Genomic DNA, 23,655 nt, shown 5'->3' on the forward strand with positions numbered 1-23,655 from the left:
AAAACTTATTATAATCTACTTGTTGAAATAAAGTGGCAATTACCACTTGTCAGAGAGCATTATATATAAAATATCCCAGATCATAAAGCAGCTCTTTACTATTATATATATATGATTAAAACATTACCAACTCAACATACTTTGCTGTGTTTCACAAAAGAAGCTAGAAAACCCATTTTTCTTATAAGGACATGCGATTTGAAGAGTTGAATATTATCACTTACCTTAACTATAAATCATTTCCATGACCTTACAATCTGAAAACTAACTGGAGGGTGGTTATTAGGAGTCATATCCATGTTGAATGTTCATTTATATATAAATGGAATGCTTTTTTGTTGACAGATTCAAATGTGCTTTTATGTACATTGGAAATAGAAAAAAAACCAATATGGGTATTATGCTAATATACATACACAGTGAGGGGACAAATAAGCATATTATAACAATAGCCTTTTAACAGATATCTTACATTGCAGTATATAAAACTCTTCTTTTGTTGCAGCTAAGGTTCATAAAATTATTCTAGAGTGAGTTATCTTAATCAGCACTGGACATTTTGACTTGAATTATTTTGTCTTCTGGAAAAAATTGGCTTCCTCAGAAGGCGGTCATTTTGAAGACTGGCAGCTATTTCTGGTTGCTGACTTCCAATGAGAATTTTCATCCCTAATAACAGGAAGTGTAAATAAAATATGAATGCTTCTGGCTAATTTGGGTCCCATTACAACTGTAAGTCACAACTCCACAATTTTTGCTTAAAGTGTCATACCAATGGTATGACTATTTCAAGTTTTTTCAAGTCATGAATAGGCATCTCTTACTGTTGTTTCATGAAAGATAATTAACAGATCTTGCCTGTGATTCCTAGTTTGGGAAACTAATTTATTACGGACAGAGAAATAACAGAAAATAAGAAATCTTGAACTTTGCTGTCTCATGATCATTCCTCTCCCCACTGTGGAATTTGATTTGCTGCCCATCTTGGACATCATTTAATGTTTCAATACTAGAAGTTGTAGAAGTATGTTCTTGCTACAGTTTCATCCCAAGAACAGGATTATTGTAAAACTCCACTATATTTGAGGGTTTTATTTTCCCTAGCATGGTTTTCAGTTGCCTAGAAAAAGGCAGGGTTATTAGTTATGTTGTTCTCTGTTATAAAGATTGTGAAAAATCAATGTCAAGGTGAATACATCTGAATAATGCAAATCCTCATCAACAATTTAATGTCAAACTTTAAAAATTTTGCCATTATTGATTGCTGCTAAAACCAGTTTTGGAAACCGGAATCGTTTTACTGAATAAATTCATATAAAGTCTGTGCTTCTTTTTAACACCTTCATCCTGCCAAGTTAATAATTAGGGAATAAGTTACATTTCAACTCAGTCGTTTAAATTTTCTATTTTTCTTTATGCATAGCCTTATTGTTTAGTTTTCTATCAGGAACTCTGGCAGAATTTACTGTATCATGCTACTTCATTAATGTTACCCCTAAAGAATGATAGGTGTAAGAGTAACCATACAGTTTCAGAACATTAGTGAAATATTGTACCAGGTTTTGTCAGTCGTAAAATGAGCTACTTTAAATCCTAGCTTCTCTCTTCTTCTACCAGGGAGGTGGTGTTGGTGAGAAGGAGGATTCATGAATGAGTGTTTCATAACACTCAGCCTTCCCAGGCATTCTTCTTTCTAATTATGATTAGCAACATATTCTTATACTGCTGGCTTGGGGGCCTGAAGTTAGATCCCTAAACTTGTGAACCTGGAACGGACCTTAGGTAACTTTTAGGTCATGCTTTATATTCTAGACATGAAGAAAATGAAGTAGACAGAGGTGAAGAGACTTCCGCAGGCTCACATTGGTATCACGACTGGGACTAGAGTTCATTCCCAGGTCCTTGAAACTCACTCCCCCACTACCCATCAGTTCACACACAGATTTGGCCACAAAAAAATACATTAATTGCTGTGACTGTGTTGAGCATCTTTTTTGTTTAACTGATTTTAATTGTCTCATTGGGAGCTTGTATCATTTGAGTTTCTCAGTTATCTTACCTAACTTCAGTTAGGTTAACTCTAGCTAGTTTAGGCAAAAATTTTTAAACAAAAAATTTTAAAGGACTAAAGGATATTAGGAATTCCCACAAACTTTATTTGGGGCAAAAAAAGCAGATATGGAGGTTGTGCACCTAATAACAGTGCCAAAGCTCACCACCAGACTACTCTAGTGGAGACGGTACCACTGCTACTGCACCACCTGGGGTGCTGCTGAGCCAGGGCACAGGAAACTACTGCCAGGCACTCTGCCTCCATACCTTCTAAAAGGTGGATGTCTGTCTGCCATGCTCTGGTACCCTCCTCAGAATGGAGTCTGGATAGAACCACCATCTTCAAGAATCTCTCCTCTAAATTGAAATCTCAAGCAAACTCATCTATGCTCTATGCCAGGGAAGATGGGTTTGTGCTTTAAACTTGGACAATTTCTAAGGTAAAGCTTTTCCCAGAGTCAGGCACAGTATTCAAGAAGTACAGCTGAACAATGTTAATTAACTATAAGGCTGTCAGATCATATTTTTCCCAGACAGTTGCTTCTAGCCCACAAGTTGATGTAATTTTGGATGGTTAAAAAGCAGGGAAAACAACAGGGAAGTTGCAGAATTATAAAAATTATATATGTTGGAGTTGGGTGAGGAAGAATTGATATCACACACTGATGGTAATATGTATCTATGGGGCTTTTTAAAACAATTAGAATTCAATTAAATGATTTCCTATCCATGAGTTAGAAATCAGTTGATTTCAGTCCTGTGAGCCCATATGAGCAGAGGACTCAGTGGAGCCAGGAAATTGAGATAATACATTTGGGTTGTTAGAAGCCTCTAATGTTGTGATAATCTGTTACTCATGAGAGAAAACAAATACACGTGATGAAGGTCACACAGCTGATAAGTAGCTGAGGAAATGATTTTATCTATGAAGTTTGACTGCAAAGCCTCTTGTCTTTTCCATTTGACTCTTTCCTTTTAAGCTAGAGGAACCAGCAATAAGTCCAGAAGAGCTGTCACAGGCCCCTCGTACTCCAGACCAGGCTCTTGGGTGGTACCACTATCACGAGAGAATTGTAGTTTTGTCCTCTGATGACCAAATTTAAAGGCCAGTTATTGATGATTTAGAATTTAATTCAGTACTAAGGCATAGTTAGCTCTCTAACCTTTAAACAAAACAGGAAAAATTTTTCTAACTATTATTTTGATTCTGTTAGCAAATATATGTAATTCTGAATCAGGTCCTTTTATTTAAAGATTTTCTTTTTATGCAAAATACAATTTTCTGGTCTGAAATAATAATACAATGTAAGACCACAATAGATCTAAGATATTTTAAAGGGAATATATACCTCTTAATACCTAATTTTTCCAAATTTTGTGTCATATATACTATGACGTTATCAGGTAAATATGTGATTTTTGTTTGTACTTGTCCCATGTCTTTACCACAAGTGTAAAGCTATATATGTGTGTGTGTATATATATACTTATATGTGTGTATATAGATATGTATATCTATATACACACACACATATGCATATGTACACACATATAAGTGTATATATACACACACATAAGCTATATATATAGTCATTAATATATCTGCATTCCAAATTATTATATTGAGTTACTTATCAACATTACTTAGATAAATTGAAACAACTTCAAAAAAGAAATGAGAAAAAGTGGTTATTAAATATAATATCATAGGAAATTAGTATAGAAAACCAAAAAATACATGGCCTGATGAAGATTTTATTAGTATGTTGACAGCCATAAGCTATGTATCTAGTATGTTGACAGCCATAAGCTATGTATCCCTCCATTGTCAAAGTTAACTAAATTTCCTTCAGAAAAGTGCTTTAAACAGATCACTATGTTTGCTCATCTTAGAAATATAAAATATATTCATTTTTTAATTGTAAAATAGTCATTAAAGTTTATTCTTGGGATATTATAAATAATTTGAGGGCAATTGACAATTCTAGGAAAGATGGCTACTGAAGGACTTTTTAAAAACTGTATAGTAATGTATCATTTTTATTATTGTTTTTAAAAACGTAAACATTTTGTTGAATAATAACATTTTTAATTCCCAATCTGTACACTGATCATTAGCCACTGATTTTTCAATATTCTCCACTATAAGAAACAATGTCTTTAGCTAAATCTGTGTACAAAACCATCAGAAGCCTAACTGGCATCTCTTTAGGGAATAAAATTTCTCTAAATAATTAGCTTTCCTCCAAAGTGATACATATTCCATAGTAGGAGGGCATGAATGGGAAATATTTAATAAAATAATATTTTGAAACACAAATATGACATGCTAATTTTTTTATTTAGACATATGTATGCCTATATGTATGACACATACTTGAGATTTTACTGAGACATGTTGATTCATTTAAGGTGTTATTCCATATGTTGTCTGTAAGTATTTTAGATTAACTATTCAAAAAATGGTCTTTATAATGAAAAACAGTCTATCACATGAGAGCCCAGAGAGTTGCATTCTGTATTCTTGTATTAGTCTGTGCTTTCAACAAGTGCTCTTAGTCAGTGTTTTTAATGAAAACTATCTTGGATTTAGGGTTGTCTTGCTTTGTGCTCCAAGAATCCTTACTTCAGGTCCTTCTAAGTTATAACAGCCTCTACAGAAGGCACAATTTATCATCTAGCTTTTATACAAATGTGACATGATTTCATTATATTTCTGCCACTAGATTTTATCACTTTAATAATCCATTGCAATATTTATAGAATGGCATGATGAATCATATTATATTTATCATATCATGCAACAAATAGTATGACATACCAATAAACCAGTCCATTTTAGAGAGTGTTAAAATTATTCTTCTTAAACTTGCATCAAAATGATGTGTCACCATAGTCTCTTAATCAAATCTGTAGTCCTGCACAAATGTATACTTTAGAATGGTTAATGCATATGGAAACTCAAAATTATTTCATTATTTTCTAAGTTTTTACCAAAGTGAACTTATTTGACTATACAAAATATTAAATTCCAAAATCAAATATTTCTGTCTTATAAATGAGCTATTATCCTAAGATTATTATAGCTAATGAAAGACTAACAAAAAATTGTACACACTGAGATGTCTGGTGAACATTTTTCCTATTTGCAAGAATGGATTGGAGGAAAAACTCTTTTAATAAAAAGAATCCTCAGAAAAGAAAGAAATATGGTTTAAGCTATCAATTGTATAGACAAATAGTTTCACATATATAAAGGGGTGTAATTAGACGGACTAAAAGGTAACATCAGAAACTGGATCTTCAGACACTTGTTTCACTGTTGCTTTATAGTAAATTCTTTTTATTCTCTTTAAAATTCATTTACTGAATTTTAAGAATTTAATATTTTATGTAGCTATCAAAAGATAAGCTGATATATATGGTCAGTCCAGTTAGCCTAGATGGTGGCAGGATCTTTTGGAGTCCAATTGCTATTATATTGGATGTATATTTGAGGGAAACAACTTCTTTTCTACTGTCTTTTTGCTTTAAAGTCTGTTCTTCACAAGCTCTTTAGAAACAAAGACACTTCCTGTATGGATTGAATGTTCCTGTCCTCCCAAAATTTGTATGTTGATATTCTACCCACCAATGTGATGGTATTAAGAAATGGGGCCTTTGGGAGGTAATTTGGTCCTAAGTGAGAAGTTCAGAATTTTCAAAGGTGTTGACAGTGTTTGAGGTTAAGCCCTAAACTATCACATTTTCTTTATTTATCAGACATAATATGCTTCTACTATGTGACAGACACTGTTTTAGGTACTGAAGATACAGTAGTGAACAATAGACAAAAAGCCTTTTCCTCCTAGAATCAACCCTCTAATGTGGTAAGGCAGTCACAAAGAAAATAAAACACATATGTCATGTGATAAGTGCTAAGGAAAAAATATATATGGAGGGTAGGGATACAGATTGCAGTTTTAAATAGCATGGTCAGGGAAGGCCTCACTAAACAGGTGTCATTCAAACAAAAACCCAAAGGAAAAGAGAGGGCATGCCATACAGCATAGCATTGTGATTAAGAGCACAGCCTTAGCAGGTAGAAAGATGCAGGTACCTGATGTGTTCAAGGAAGGGTAAGGGGTTCTGTGTGACTGGCTGTGCTGAGCCAGAGGGACAGTGAGAACAGAGAGAGGTAGAAAGATAATGGGCCCAAATTATGCAGTTCCTTGTAGGCCTTCGTAATGTCTCAGGCTTTTACTTTGAATGAGATGGAAAGCCACTGGGGAGATTTTAACTAGGCAAGCATCGTGATCTGGCTCATGTGATAACAGGATCCCTCTGGCTGCTGTGGAGAAGAGACTGTGAGAGGCCAGGGAGTCTTCGTAGGAAACATCAAGCCTTCCACTTGTGGACTAGACCCTAGATCTCTCAGGGACATGATTCCACCAACTTTCACATTTCTTTGACAATTCTCCTCTCTCTGATTAATAATTTTCTTCATATACAAACATGCTACAATTCTTCTCTAAAAACAGAACACCTTTCCAGATCATATAACCCTCTCGAGATACTGCCTCCTTTCTCTGATCCCCAGAGCAAAACTGCAGTAGTATTTGGTACCCATTGTCTCCAAATCTTTTCTTCATAGTTTCTGGAGATTCCACCCCAATATGTCTTCTTTGCTACTTTGCAAAATTTGTTTTTACCAAGGACGATATTGACCTCTGTATTCCTCAACACTCAGTCCTTTTCTCAGCATTTGACACGGGTAATCATTCACTTCTCCTTGAAACATTTTCTTCATTTGGTTTCCAGGACACTACAGTCTTGGTTCTATCTACCTGATTAGCTGCTGCTTCTTAGGCTCCTTTGCTGATTTCCCTGTCTTCCCGATTTTTAAACTGCAGCATGACAGAGCTAAATTCTGGCACTTACTTCCTGTATCCAAGCTCATTCCCTTCTTGATCTCATGCTTTAATTTCCATGCATATACCACTAACTTCCAAGTTTTTATCCCCAGTTTTTATTGCTCTGCTGAACTCCAGAATTGTATATCCAACTGCCTGGTTGATATTTTCACTTAAACTCTAATAAGTAACTCAACATTATTATTTGCCAAATTGACCCTCCCATCTTCCCTCCCAAACCTGGTATTCCCACACTCTCAGTAGATTAATTCCATTCTTCAGTTATTTAAATCAAAACCCATGAAGTCATCCTTAACTGTTGTTTTCCTTTTGTCCCATACTCAGTCCATGAGGAAATTCTGTCAGTCTACTTTTAAACTGAACAAAAAAATCAAGGTATTTTACACTGATATTGCATTTGTCCAGGCCACCGTCAGCTCTTGATGAAATATTGCCATAGTCTCCTACCATTTGGGTCTCTTAATCAACAGCAGATGAAGCTAGGTAGCAAGTTTATTGCTCGTTTTTTCTTTCTGAAATGATGATTATTATAATTTGGTGAGTCTTAAATAGTTATAAATTATGCTACCTCATTAAAAGTATCTCCTCTATGTCCTTTATGATCATTACAAACATCCTAAGCGTACTTTACTGAAATCTTGAGCGAAATTTCTTCCTGTGGTTCATTTTCAATGGTGGTCTCTTGCTCAAGAACAATGGACAAATTCAGAGGCGTTAGCTAAGAAAAGTCTAAGCTGACTAAATTCAGAGAGAAGAGGGCTGTTGCTTTACTGGGATGTGAAATGCTTTGAGAGTCAGTGTCACAAGAACAAGTGGATTATGCATAAAGGAAACGTTTATAAGTATCTCATTAACGATCTGGTTTTTATAATCCATCTAATTAAGTGTTGCATTCCCTGGGTCAAAGGTAGCAGTTTATGATTCATAACTTCTACATTGCTAAAATTTTTAATTTGGTCATAACATTTACTGGTTTTCATTCATAATTGCATTTTTAGGACATATAATTTGAGTTGATAATTTAATCTATTCAGAATCTTCAGATAAACATCAGATGGTTCTAATAAGTCACTATTTTATTTATCTCAAGTTGCTTCATCATGAATGTTCCCTTAGGTCTCATGTTTGTCAAAAATTATTCTTTAGGTTCTCATAAAACACTTTTGTAATTGGAATTCCCCCATCATTTTCAAAGATAAATGGAAGAACTTAGAAAATCTGACCTCTTTGCTGCTTTGACATCCTACTGAATTACTACCAAGTTTCCTATAAAAGCCATTATCTCATTAGTAACTATCTCATTTATAATATATTACATTAAATATAAAATGTTATGAACTAGTAAGGTTATCTGGCTTCATGCTGCATAATTGTCCCCTTTAATTTATATTTCAACTGGGTTTATGTGCCTTGTGACATTTAGGATATATTCATATTTTTAAGTATTTTTTATTTTAGTCAGATTTCATGTTCTTCAAATTTAAGTTCTTGCTTTGATTTATATCATCCTTGTGAGCAATTTGCTCATTTTCTAATGGAGTTTTTTGAGATCATATATAAATGAAGGAATGATGTTGCCATTTAAATTCACTAAGAGAGATACTAGTAATGAATGACAAGTTTAGGAAAGAAAACAAAATGCATTGATACAAATGAAACACAGTGTATTTAATGATTATAAATTTTTATGATTAATGCTGATTTTTAAAAATAGAAACATATGTAGACTTGTAGATTCTTTTTTTCTTTTTTTTTCTTTTTCTTAACATTAGAGTTCATTCATTGTGTTGTACATCCTATGGGTTTGGACAAATGTGTAATGACATACATCCATGATTATAGTATACGGAGTAGTTTCACTGCCCTAAAAATCCTCTGTGCTCCACCTATTCATCCCTCCCCACTCCCCTGTCCATGGCACCCACTGATCTTTTTACTCTCTCCCAAGTTTTGCCTTTTCCAGAGTGTCATATAGTTGGAATCATACAGTATATAGCCTTGTTAGATTGGCTTCTTTTACTCAGTAATACAAATTTAAGTTAGACTTGTAGATTCTTAATGTCAAACTCATGACTCTTTCTGGTAGTTTAGTCTAGCTTTGTCCATTTTCTTCTTTGTCCATTTTCTTCCCCAAAAGACTATTTTGGGGAACATACTTCAATGTCAAAAAAAGCCTGTTAGTAGTTATCTCTACAGTATATATTCTCAAATCCATGTTATACCACTTCCTTTTGTACTTTGTAAGCCAGTGGTTTAGGACATTTAAAAAAAAAAAAAAAAAAAAAACAACGAAATTGATGTTTCTCAAATCACTTGTGATTTGTTCACACACATTGTGTTTTAGAATTCTAGGAGTGTTTTGGTGGATTTAAAGATTGATTTGCTCTGTAACACTACATCTAAGAAAGTTTTTTTCTTGGTTTTTAAATCTCATCTCTGAGGCTAGATAATAGTCTTTCTTTCCAAAAAAAATATATTCTTTGGATTTTTTTTTCCTTAGAGGAACATCAAATTCTTAGTTCCTAAAGGAAAAGAGATTCAAAACATTGTGTAGAAACTTTTTCATCATTTTCTCCCTATTTTGTAGAGCGATATTTCAGATGATAGCTAATACTGCATTTGTCAATTGAATTTTTTTAATGTTAGGATGAATATAAAACAAAACTTAGAGATACACTGACCAGTTCATTCAATAAGATGTTTCCTTTATTTATATACCTAGATCATTTTTTTAACTTTCTATTTTATATTGGAGTATAGCCAATTAATCCTAGATCATTTTTGTTAATAAAGACAGACAGACAGCTTAGATACTTGGATCATAACCTAGGAATTCTATAGAATTCCTTTAAAATATGTACATATAATTCTAGACTAAATAAAAGGTTTTTTCTTAAAACCTTTTGTCCTACCAACTCCCCCTAGTATTAGAACATTTTATATTATAACTTAAGGTGTAATTCAGAAATAATGTTCTTTAATGTCATACACTATTCTTAAAATGAAACGAATATAATTCAACCAAATATTTAATAAGACCCTCACTGGTAAAGATCTAAGGAAACATAAAAGATGACTGATATATGGTCATTGGTCTCAAGCAGTGTTTCATGGATCCTTGGTGTAGGAATGTAGGCAGGCCTTGGAGGCAAGTAGAACTAGGAGGTAGAGAATTGACAATTGTCTCTTTAGCTATTCAGACCTCAGTTCCCTCATTTGTTGTATGGAATTAATAATAAAATCTACATCTCAGGACTAATGATGTGATGTATATAAAACATTCTTATACTCTGATATGGCAATTTTTCAGTGCTCCATAGTAAATAATTATGTTTGTATTTTGTTGTATTTTGTTTTCCTTATACTTTCCCCAAGCACTTGAATTAACTATTGGGGCCAGGGTGAGAAGACTGATCTGCCTATTGCTCTAATACCTTTGCTCAAATGTAGAGGATGTTGCTCTCCACAATTTAAAGCCTAGCAACTTTATTGTATATGTATGCCTTTAATATTTTCAAAACATTTGAGACACTAAAAAATTACATCTAATTGACTTGCAAACTTTTTAGTATAAATATTATTCTTCATTCAAATGCTGAATCAACTTAAAATTAAAACCAGTAGAGAGAGGACAATTGTATAAAAACTAAAAAATAATTAAATTGGAGCATAGTCAATGGCATCTGGGATATTAGTTGTTATAGGTGAGCCTTGAGTTAATATTGAGTCCTGGTTGTCAGAAAATTGAGTCATTGTATGTTATTATTTTATAAAAATAAATTCTATAGGCCCAACTAGAGAGATGAACCATGTCCTGACAAGTGTGAATGAAGTGTCCCTTTTAAAAGCGTTCCTAATGGGTGCGTTGCCTTGAACTGGCACTCCATGTGGACTCTCTGATAAAGACAGGTGGACACGTGAAGCTGAGATTCAACGCCCAGGAATAAGCCTTTTTTTTTTTCCTTCTAAGTCATTATATAGTACGGCAGGGGTTGTGGAGAGAAGTCAGGCCTTGATTCAACACTTCAGCTCTGCTGCACAGAGAAAGAATGAGTGATAGAGAGCCCCTTACTTCAAGTGGCTGGGACCAGGAGAGATGGAGAGCCCCACGGCTATCCATGGTTTTATAATATTCATGAGCCTGCCACTAGTTAATGGAGCCTGTGCAGTGGTAATGTATTAACAAATAGGTTTAGTATTTCCCTCCCTCCTTAAGAGAAGTGACCAAAGACATTGGAAGAGAGATGAACAAAAATGCAGGAGCATATCTTCTCTCTGAATTTATTATCAGGAAAAACAGATGATTGTGAGTATAAATCAGACAATAAAATGAAGTTAAAGTATTAAGTAAGTTAGATGTACTGATGTACTAGATTAAATACCTGTTATTAATCTGGTGGAATTTGTAAAGTAAAATACGAGTTCCTAGTAAAATAGTCAATATAAATAATACGCAAAGGCAAGTAGCTCGAATTTGCTACTTTTTTTTTAAATGTTCTGTTCAGGCATGGCCCTTTAGGGCATATGTAAAGAAGATGCAAAAATAAGTTGAAGATCAATAAAATGGTAAAATGGTACCTGTAAGATTCACCCCGCCCCCCCCCTCCCCAAATTGCTCTTTAAGCAAAGGTTAATGAAATGATGGCAGTTCTGTATAGGTAAAAATTATTAATACGTGACAAGTTTTTCACATTCATTCAAAATATATTTAGGAGGAGAGAGCTAAACCAGAGGGAGTGAATATGAACAAAAATAGAAGAGTTTCAGACACAAGTGGTAATTTATGAGCTTGGTCGTGTTTAGCCTACTGAATTCTTCGTTGAAATGGCATATCTTTCCTCTGCATTACCTTGCCCCCAACCTGATGGAATCATGCTCTGCTGGTGTGGAACTGTGTCATGTGTGCTTCTGCATCAGTGCCACCTCCTGGTGGCTCATCCAGTATCAAAGATGAGTAGCTTCCGTGGCCGATAGTGCCCAGGGCAGAAAGAAGAATGTGGGTTTATTATCAGGGAACCAGGGGAAGGTGGTGGTATCTGCAGACTGGATGCAACAAGACTGGGGGTAAACACTATCTACGCATCATTTACACAACTAGGAATCTCTGAATGCTGCCCCTCTTCTTTTAACTACCATGCAGAGTTAAGTAAGGAACAGTACAAACAGATCTCTTGAGGAGTATTTTCTTGCTAGGGTTGCTACCTTAGATATATCAAAGAGCCTAGATGTGCTATTTCCAAACCAAATTTATAACTTCTTAGTAAGCATGAATGAAATATAACGTTTTACATAATGTAATGACATTTTTTAACCAGGTACCTCTCCCTTCACCTCAGTGACTCTGTACATTATCACAATAATGTTAACAAACAGAAGAGCATCTAAAATCTGGTCACGTCTCTGCCCTCAGTGGCTCCCCATGAGTCCATGGAAGGGGAGTGAAATCAACTGGAAAAGTTACATTTATTTCATTCCTATAAAGACTAGGCTTAATGCCAGGAACTCTGTGTTGTTTTTATGTTTAAGTGTGATAATAACACTCTGAGGCAACTATTCTTATCCTTATTTAAAGAGCAGATGATAAAATAGTATCAGAAAGGTTAAATAATTTGCCCCGGATTTTACATAACTGGTTGAGGAGAGCTGGGGGGATTCGAAGCTGTCCAATTTTAAATTCTGTGCCAGTTCTAAATCATTTACCACTTAAATTGTTTTAAGGAATACTTCATGTTGAAAACCTTTCACAAAGCAAGAAGGTTATCGAATTAATGTTTATATGTAAATTTTACCAAGAGTATGTGGTCCTTTTCATGTGACTTCAGTTTTACCCAGATTGAGATACTTTTCCAATATTGGTTTTAGGTGTGATTTGCATCTCCTTTACTCCCATTCAGCCTCTATCCGAGATCAAATGTGTCCATTTGCTGGATGACTAACTTGAGTAATATAAGTCAATACTCAGGTACCAGATTTTTTTAGTCAAATTGCTGTCCAAAAATAACTACCTTATAAGGAAATTGCTCAGGGCTTCACTGGCACAGTTGTTTTTAGTCTTGACATGCCAGCAAATAAATCCTCTGTCCCTGTGACCAAAAAAGACCATGTTAGCCTGCAGTTGACTAGGGCTGGCATTTTAGCATAACACAAAGAATTGAAATCATAAAGAATCCTACTGACAGTTTGCAGTATGTGCATTCTTTTTATGGAGGGTGGAGGTGCTTCATTTATGCATTCTAAGGAACAAAATTTAGCTAATAATTAAAAGTATTTAACCCACATAAAGTCTTTTATGCAGGCTATAAAGTTAATTTTATTACAGAAATTGCATTACACTTAGCAGCTGATGACCTTATCTTACTTCGGTAATGCATTTTTCATTAAAATGAAACATTGTGTTTCAGAAGCAGGAGCCAAGAATCGGGACGTGAATTGAAAAGGGCCACATGTATTATGTACAGTTGCTGTCTTCCAAAAGAGCATATCACCTGGTGTTGCTCAGTTTATTACTGCATCAAGATGAGCAGATTTAAACTCTAATTAAAGAGATGCCATGCATTGTCTTTTTACAACTTGGGTGACTTTAATTGTTGTACAGTCAAACCAGCCTTGGTAAATTATCACTGTTGTTTTGGTCTTTTATGTAAGCTCTGATGTCTAGGTTGAATTTATCATGAAGTTAGAGTATTGACTATATTTCCACTAGCCAGTATTTCTCTGTTTAATTCTGGCCATGCTTAGGTACTGTAATGTTTTATTTGCTGGCAGTGCAAAGTGACTTTTGTTTGTTTTTATTTTAGTTATTGTTGATAACTCGAAAGATATGATTTTCTGTAGTACATGAGAAACACAGTAGGAATGGCAACTTAAATAATTCATGAATGGAGTGATTGTATTTTAAGTATTTTTCATTATGTATAGAAAAGCAAAACATGCTACTGGGGATTAGGGTACTTTGAAGTCTTATGTAAGTTTGATAATCTGTTTTAAAACCTTAATGAATCTTCAGTGTTAGGATCCTTCTTGATGTCTAAATCAAATCACTTCATATGGTTTGAGTAGTATTTTTCCTGAGTTATTATTATAAAAATAATAGAAGTATTTTATAAATGACTGACTAGGAAACTCATCTGGTTACGAAACACTAAAATTTAAAGATACTTTTAGATGTGAGGACAAAAAGTGGGTAAATGTTAAAATAACCTTAGATTTTGAAATGTAGTAAAAAACACAGTAGGATAAAATAAGAAATAATAAAGAAAATGGATTTGTAAGGGAGAGAAAAATTTAAAGAGAGATTTTATTTGAAAGCAGAGACAAACACTAGGTACCAACTTCCATTGATAACCATATCCCCTCCCTACCAAAATAAAACAAACGATCACAATTTCTCCATTTCTTGAAATGAATGGCCAGTGCAGATTTACTGCTCATAACCCTGCCTTCCATCTCCACTCCCCTTTCCTGGAGCACTGCTTTATTTCCAAATTAAACAATGCTGGAAAATATTTTTCCTTAGCACTGATTGGAAAAGAATAAAAAATTCATACACTATTCATATGATAGAGTTAAATAGATACAGTATCATAACAATTTATATTTTCATTTCTGGTTGTGAGTTAGGTCATTTTCTTTTGTCAGTGAGTCTGAGTTGATATTTTAAAATTGTCCCACTACTTACACCATAAAGTTATTTTATAGAAGTGAATTTGGATGTATTTGGAGGATTTTACACATCTTTTGCAGGATAGAATCCTACTGTTTGATTCAGTAGTAATGTTATTGGTTTGTTTAGTATCTTAACTGGTGAAATATAATATTAAAGGGTTAGAAAAGCAAAGATCTTGGAATATGTAATTGGAATAGACAATATATTCTGAAATAACTTTTAGTGTTTTATTTTAGAGAGAAACTATTTTATCTTCACATTTCATATTCAAATTAGAGCTTTATTCATTCTATTTAAAATAATTTTATCCTACAAATGATACTTTTTAATCTTGAAATCCTTATTTAATGAAGTTCTACTGTAATTAGAAATTTAGTTTTGGGAATCATGTTCAATAAAATGAAACCATGAAGAGTTTATGGTGAAATATTAGCTGATCTAAATTCAGTTTTAAAGTAAGGTCTGACCAATAGTGCTCAAATTATAAAGGAATAATTGTAAAAGAAAATTTCTATAAAAAGTCCTGAAAATTGGCTTCACCAAAAACATTGTCATCAGGAAAATGAGAATGAAAATATGACCAATACCTTCCTGTTTGTTGCCCTTAAATATTTCACTCAGGAATGCACTAGAATGAGGTAATATAAGTTGATCTTCATGTAGACATAATGTTTAAATGGTTTCTCTTTGATATGGAAACATGACACATTTTTGTTTCTCATGTTTAGGATGAGATAAAAATCTAAGTGACCCAGCTGTCAGCTCACAAGCAATTTAATGAGGACAAGCCATAATCAGGGTTTGCAGGCCTCAGCCAGGATGCTGATGAAAAACCCCTTTCTAGCCATCAGGCCCGTGCCCAATGCATACTGACTATCAGAAAATGGGGTTTATTTTTGGTATCAACACTTACTATTCCTGGTTGCCATCAAATCATAGCAAGACCTCAAAACATTTGCCATTCAGTCCTGATCTAAAATTCAAACACGGTGGTTTTTAATGCTAAAACCAGCTCATGCAGGACCTTCAGGAGGGAAGGAGAGCTGGAGGTTGGGTTTTATGCAAAAACCAGGATCTTAGACTTTGTGGAAGGGCCTACTTTCCTAAAGAATGTATTACATTCTGTTTTTTTATTTCTGTGAAAGACACTAATTTCTGTCATTTTGGGGTTTCAGATCTACCCTGTTTGCTAATCAAATTAGCATAAAATTGCTCGGAATAGTTGCTTACAGAGTTTGTCTACCTACTTTCTATTCAGGTGTCACATTCATAAGTGAAAGTTTCTTAAGACGGGATGTCAGTCTTATTTTCATCATTTTCACCTCTTTGAGGGGCAAATTATCTGTTAAATTTCGGGTTTCACCATCTAGACTAGATCTAAATTTGCCAAGGATATGTAGGTACAGTATGTAACTCTTCATGCAAACAAAGCATAGAAAATAGGTCATTTTTTTTTCCTTTAGAGCACTAGAATTGCCATATTTAAAGTATCCTTAGAAAATATTTCTAATCCCTTGCTTTTGCCAATATCAAATGCAATTATACTGTAGTTTGTCCTATTAATATTCTTTTTTAAAAAATACTCTCCAGTGCTGGAGAGACTGGTTTGTTTATGGAAAAAGTAACAATTGATTGAAATTTATAGTTTTCCTTTAAAAAAAGAAAGCCTTTTTAGGACTCTTTGGCAGGAGAACGAAGAGCATTAGTGGCCCCTTTGAAACCACTTTAAGTGAAAATTCATGAGAATTATTAAAATTTTGAGTTTTATATTTTTTATGAAATATGTATGTATATACACATATATGTGTTCTAAAACATGTACAAACTACATTGTTTCTTAGGCAGAGATTACTCAGATCTTACTCGATGGAAATTAATAATCCGTTACTGAAACATAACATGGATACTTAAATTTTATCCCGTCTCTGCTTCTTAATAGATATATGAATGTCTGTAACTGAATCTATCTGAACGTGTTTTCTTTGTAAATTGAAAAATTGTACCTTAATAAAGAGATGTTGGGAAGAGTAATAATATTTGATACTATGAGCTTGGTTCAGCCTTACAAAGTTAAGTGATTAATAAATGATAATAATAATAGGTAACTCATTGTTTTACTACTTCCCAATGCTTGAATGTCTACCATAGAATTAGATGAAAATGAGAAATTTATCTACAGGGCAGAAGCAGAAATGAACACTTTCAGGTATGCCTCACTCCACTCAGCCCCTACTCAGAAATTTGCCATCAGAAAAAAGCCCAAATCTGAGGCTGCTGGAGCTTTCGGTTCCCTTTTTCACAGGTCTTATTTCTCCCAACTTTGCTGCCACAAATAGAAATTGGTGTGTCTGTGCATGCATGTACACATACAGGAATATGCACATCAGAAACACAAAAAGCAAAGATAAAACCTCAAGAGCAAAAAACTTAAATGCAGAGAAATACACATGCATGTAGAACCCAGTTTCTTTTCCTAATAAAATAAAATCAAGCCATAGATTTTTGCGACTGGAAAAGATAACTGAGCCCACAATCCCTGGTTTCTTTTCTTCACCCAAGCTAATTGAGTCAGTCAACAAACATTTATCAGCTGTCTTTATCTAACTCTGTGCCATATGCTCAAATAAGTAAAAGTCTCTAAAAGTAGGCTGATGTAAAATATAAAGAATCCCAATCCACTGTGTTACATGCCATGACAAGGCAGGTGTAAGAGATGGTGTGACCACTGCCATTGCTAGAAGTTAGAGAAGGTTGACCAGAGGAGGTGAGATGAATCCTTAAACGTTAAGGTGAAGTTTAATGGACAGAGAGGTGGAAGGCTCCTTTAGATAAAGACAAAAAAAACCAAAGTAGCTTGTGTAAAGGCATGAAAGGGCATGATGTGTTCAGAGAACTGTGGGGAGTTGAGATGATGAGAGTATAGGATGCACAGAGGCGAGTGAGGAACAGGGACAAGAGGGAAGACAGCCATGTAAAGGAGGATGAGTTCTAGGCTACAGGTGACAGAGCTGCCTCAGTAGAAGAGCTTCCTGATTGATCCTTCCCTTGCAAAAAACAACCCTGTGTGATATGGAAGAGATTGTTCAGGACGGAGTGACAATTTGGTGGAGACCAATTACAGTAGGAGGGAGTGACAAGGCTTTTGTCCTTACCTTGTTCAGATCTCTACTCCAATATTGCCACTTTACATAGACCCTGATCACCTTATCTATATAACAACCCCTGCTACTATTTATCCCCATTTCCTACTTTATTATTTTTTAAAATATAACATGAAGAGTTGAATTATGATTTTCTAATTATGAGTTAGAATGTAGATTTTATTTGTGGAGTTCAGTGCCATTGCCTTGGTGACAAGAATGTTGCCTGAGACATAGTAGCTATTCAGTAAATACTCTTTTTTTCTGGAAAAATGAATGCTTTTTTCCAAATGTGATCTTACGAGGACATGAAGTAAGGCAATCACCGTGGGCATGGAGTAGACACAATAGCCTCAAGAAGCTTTTCTAAATTAAAATCAACAAAATGTATTGGCAATATGGTGGATAAGATAAGGTGGAAAAATAAATGAAGGGACTTCTTCATTCCAAGCACGAGAGACAGAATGAATTGTGACCATCTAAATAGAATGTAATAGAAAGAACAGGTTTAGGGGTGGAGATAATGAGTTAGGTACGGGACATGTTGAACATCAGTTGTCTGTGGGCCAATAGAATTATAGGCCTGGGACCTGAGAGAAAAATCTGAGATTAAGGTAGAGATTTATAAATGATCAAAAAAGTTGATGGCAGTAGAAGACATCAGTATGGAAGTCATGTAGATAGAAGAGGAAGATAACATAAATACTGTAAAGTTTAGAGCATTTGGGAAAATATTAAGACTGGGAAAGAAACTAATAATAATTTTTAAATGAGTATTAAGAGTAACAAATAGGTGGCGCAGTGGTTAAGAATCCGCCTGCCAACGCAGGGGACACGGGTTTGAGCCCTGGGCCAGGAAGATCCCACGTGCTGCGGAGCAACTAAGCCTGTGCGCTGCAACTACTGAGCCTGCGCTCTAGAGCCCGCGAGCCACAACTACTGAGCCCACATGCCACAACTACTGAAGCCTGTGCGCCTAGAGCCCATGCTCCACAACAAGAGAAGCCACTGCAATGAGAAGCCCGCGCACTGCAACGAAGGGTAGCCCCCGCTCGCGGCAACTACAGAAAGCCCACGCACAGCAATGAAGACCCAATGCAGCCAAAAATAAATAAATAAATAAATAAATTAAAGAAAAGAATAACAAACGTCATCATTTTAAACCAGTGTTTTTTGGAATTGAAGGACGCACTGGGAGTCTTTGAGATTGACCACCAGTTATCATGGGGACTTAACACTTTTTTAAAAAAGCAACAGCATGGAGAAGAAAAAATAGCACTTTTTTGCCAGCGTATTTTGTGGGGTTTTTACATCTTAAAGTGGGGAAAGTTATTAAGTTTCTAGATCTCAAAAACATGTAGGCTAATGACTGAGCTGAATTTCTTTGGCAAGCATTAAGGCAATGGTGATACCTACACAGTGCTCGTCTGTCTCTCACCAATGACCTGATAGGTCCAGCATCGGAAGGGGGGGACTCTCTTGTTTGTAAAGCTTACACCTTCCTGGTTTGCTCTCCATCCAGTTATCTTTCACTTAAAGACGTCTTTGGCTCCATATATTACAAAGCAGAAATAATTGAGCCTTTAATTTCTCTTTAACTCATGTTAGCATGTACCTTCTCTCAGGTGCATATCCTCTTCCTCTTCTCTAAATAGGCCATGAAAATTCCATTAACAGCAGCCTCTACAATGATAGCAAGATGATGGTTATTACTCCTGAATTCTTATTAAAGAAGCATTTGGAAGCCATCCATCTATTGGTAAGCTTATAACAACTTACAGCTGGGAAACTGTCCCTTTGCTAGTAGCAGTCTGTTATTTGTAAGGGGACTGAGAGTGATTGCTATAGTGATAGGGAAAAAACCCCATACAGAACCAATGATATGCAAGACTTTTGTTGGGGTTTTTGAGAAAAAGGCGGACACTTTTCTTTTGTGTTCTTTGCTGAGAGAATGTGAGAAACAGCTGCTGCCATCTTGTAATCATGAAGGTAACAGCCTGAGTATGAAGCTAAACAGAAGACTATGAATCTGAGAAACAAAAAGAGAGGAAAGCATTGCTAGTAAGCCCTTCATAAAGTTACATGTAGACTTTTCAGTTATATGAGCTAAAAATTTGCCATTTTACTTAAGCCAGCTTGTTTGGTCTTTCTTTTCTCCACAAGCAACGGAGTCCTAAATAATACATGTATCATGTGCCATTAATTATGCTATGCATTTTATAAACATTATATCATTTAATCCTCACCACAATTCTGTGAGGCAGTTATAATCATCATATTACAGATAGGAAACTGACGAACAGAGAAGTTAAAGACTTTATCCCCAAATCACATAGTTAATTGAGGTACAGCTGCAGAATTTGAACTCTAATCCTATTCTAAATCTTACATTTAATTACACACAGTACTATTCCATCTGTCTTGACCAGAATTTAGCTCCACATTAGAATTTCCACTGCAATGTCTGGCTGAAATGTCCCTCAAAGCTCTGACTCATACCAGTTCTGCACCTACACCTCCTTCTTAGGTCCGCAGAATCGTTCAAAAGTACAGGGTTTATATGTCTCTATCTATGTACAGTGACTGAAGGATTTCCATCTCACAGAAAGGAAACTCATTAATAATAGTCTTTGCTGCTCAAGAGGCAGTTAGAATATCCTCCATGGACTCATTGAATCCTCAGTCCACACCGTAGTCTATGGAACATATGGAAACCTAATTTAATTAAATTAATACAATAAAATGAAGTATTTAAAGATTCAGAATATATCCAAGTTAGTACCAGCTACATTAGTTAGGTGATCTTTGGATATTTTTCTGTTATAAAACCTCATGTAACACCTGTGCGCTTGGAAATGCTGAGTGTTTGTGTGCTTAACTCCTGTTTATAATCTGCTTCAATGTTTTTATAACACAAAGCCTCCAGTTGATATATATGTGTGTATATATATATATACACATATATATGAAAATGTGAGTATATGTATAAACATATATTTAAGGGTATTTCTAAAACTCATAAGAACCATCAGTCATACCAATAGACCTACCTATATTTTGAAGATAGGTAATTTAGGGGTGGGAGGAAGGGGGATTAGATGAAGATGGTCAAAGGTACAATCTTCCAGTTATAAGATAAATAAGTAGTAGGAATGCAATATATAACATGATTAATATAATTAGCACTGCTGTATATTATATATGAAAGTTGTTAAGAGACTAAATCCTAAGAATTCTTATCACAAGGAAAATTTTTTTTCTTTTTCTTTCATTTTGTATCTGTATGCAGTGATGAATGTTCACTAAACTTATTGTGGTAATCATCTCATGATGTATGTAAATCAAATAATTATATTCTGTGCCTTAAACTTATACAGTGCTATGTGTCAATTATATCTCAATAAAACTGGGGAAAAAGAGTTAATTTGAAGGTGGTTCTGATGTGTGATTTGGCTGATAATCTAATGAGTTGCACACAAAAAGGTACAAACAGATGTGAGAATAAACATGTAATTAATATGCAATAATGTTAACTGATATGTACATCAATATATAGAGACTATAAAAACATTTTGATATCTATATCATATATATTGATATATACAGAGAATATATAAACATATTTCATATATTTATAAATAAATATAGAGAATATATAAACATATTCCATATATTTATAAATAAATATAGAGAATATATATGGAAACATATGTACAGGTGACCCTTGAACAGTATGGGTTTGAACTATGCAGGCCCACTTATATGTGGATTTTTTTTCAATAAATAATACAGTACTCCATGATCCGGAGTTGTTGGAATTCATAGATGCAGAACTGGTGATATAGAGGGCCAACTATGTGACTTGAGCAAGAATGGATTTTGGTATCTGTGCTGGGTCCCGGAACAAATCCCCAGTGGATACCAAGGGGTGACTGTATGCAGACTTTCGACTGCACAGGGAGTCGGTGTGCCAACCCCTGCACTGTTCAGTGGTCAACTGTATTTTTATATATACATATATGTGTATGTATGTATTATATATTATATGTATATGTATGTATTTTTTAAAATAAAGAAATCCTTTAGACTTCCAGTTTCAATTTGTAAAGAGTTCAAAAGTCATCACTCCATCCTCACAAGTAAAAGATGTAACAGACTGAAAAATCAATGACTCGGATCCATCAGAGAAGTGAGGTCACAGGAAAAATTGCTTTCTTAATAACTTGAGAGACAAATAGGCAGGTCTAGAGAATCACAACTTACTGGAGCAGAAATCTATAGAAACCAGTGCCAGGGGAGGAAAACTTGAACTATAATGGATGAATTGCTGGCAGCTCAGTGTGGACAACTGTGAGAGTTAAAAACTCCGGGGGACCCAGTCATGGAAGGACTTCATACTTTTGTGAGTTTTACCTCCAGTATATCTACTAGGTCCTCACAGGATATGCTGGAGAAAAATCCCCTTGTGTTTCTGGAAGGGAAAGAGAAAAGGAACCATTGTTGACATAGGCCAGAGCATCTCGTTTGTCTTAACACAGGCCTGTTGTCAAGAGAGACTGTTTTACCGGGGGCTAAAGTGTGGAGTTTTAGCAGAGCCTAACCTAAGTAGGGAAGAGAAATAACCAACTCCAGCGACGTCTAGCCTTCCATGTAGGGGAAGAGAAATACTCAGTTTAAGCAACCTCTAACCTTCCTGTCCCACCTGAGGGGGAAAAAATTGACATATACCGGTTGAGGTTCATAGTCCAGGGACACGCAAGCTCACTAAAACTCTGACACTGTAACTCATAGGACTGTAGAATGCTACCCCTCATCCTGTACCTTACCACTACATTACTAAAGCCTGCTTAATGCAGTACATAATGTCTGCCTTTTAACAAAAACTTATAAGGCATACTAAAACAACAGCAACAACAAAACGCCACACAGCTTGAAAACACTGAACAAGCATCAGAATCAGAGTCAGATATGGCAGGAATGTCACAATTATCAGAATGAAAATTTAAAAAAATATAAATATGCTAAGAGATTTAATGGAAAAAGCACACAACATGCAAGAACAGATGGAACATGTAGCCAGAGAGATGAGAATTCTGAGAAATATTAAAAAAAGAAGTGCTAGAGATCAAAAACATTGTAACAGAAAAGAAGAATGCCTTTAGCTCATTAGTAGACTGGACACAGCTAAGAAAAGAATCTCTGTGCTAGAGGATATGACAATAGAAACTTCCAAAACTTGAAAAGCTAAGAAAAAAAGACTGGAAAAAAACCCCAGAATATCCCACAACTGTGAGGCAAATACCAAAAGTTTGTATATATATATATAAGTATACTCATGTATAAGTGAAATAAATGATGTCAGTGATACAAGGGGTGGGAGGAAGGAATTAGTAACATTTTAATTGTAAGGTACTCCTGCTACCTATGAAGTGGTATAGTGTTATCTGAAAGTGGACTTGAATTAGTTGTATATATATATGGCAAACTCTAGGGCAACCATACAAACACACAAAGTACAAAAAGTTATCATTGATATGCTAACAAAGAAGAGAAAATGGAAACATAAATGCTTGATTAAAACCACAAAAGGCAGAGAAAGTGTGGAAGACAAAAATAGGAACAAAGAATAAGGGCAACAAATAGAAAACAGTAACTAATATAATAGGTATTAATCCAACTATATCAGTAATTATCTTAAACATCAGTAACCTAAATATAACAATTAAAAGACAGAGACTGTCTTTTAAAAGAACTTAAAAGACAGAGAATGTCTTTTAAAAGAACTTAAAAGGCAGAGCTTATCAAAAAACAAGACCCAACTATATGTTATTTCCAAGAAACACACTTTAAATGTAAATACACTCATGGATTAATGGTAAAGGGT

The sequence above is a fragment of the Eubalaena glacialis genome, chromosome 6, assembly GCF_028564815.1.
Source record: "Eubalaena glacialis isolate mEubGla1 chromosome 6, mEubGla1.1.hap2.+ XY, whole genome shotgun sequence".
NCBI lineage: Eukaryota > Metazoa > Chordata > Mammalia > Artiodactyla > Balaenidae > Eubalaena > Eubalaena glacialis.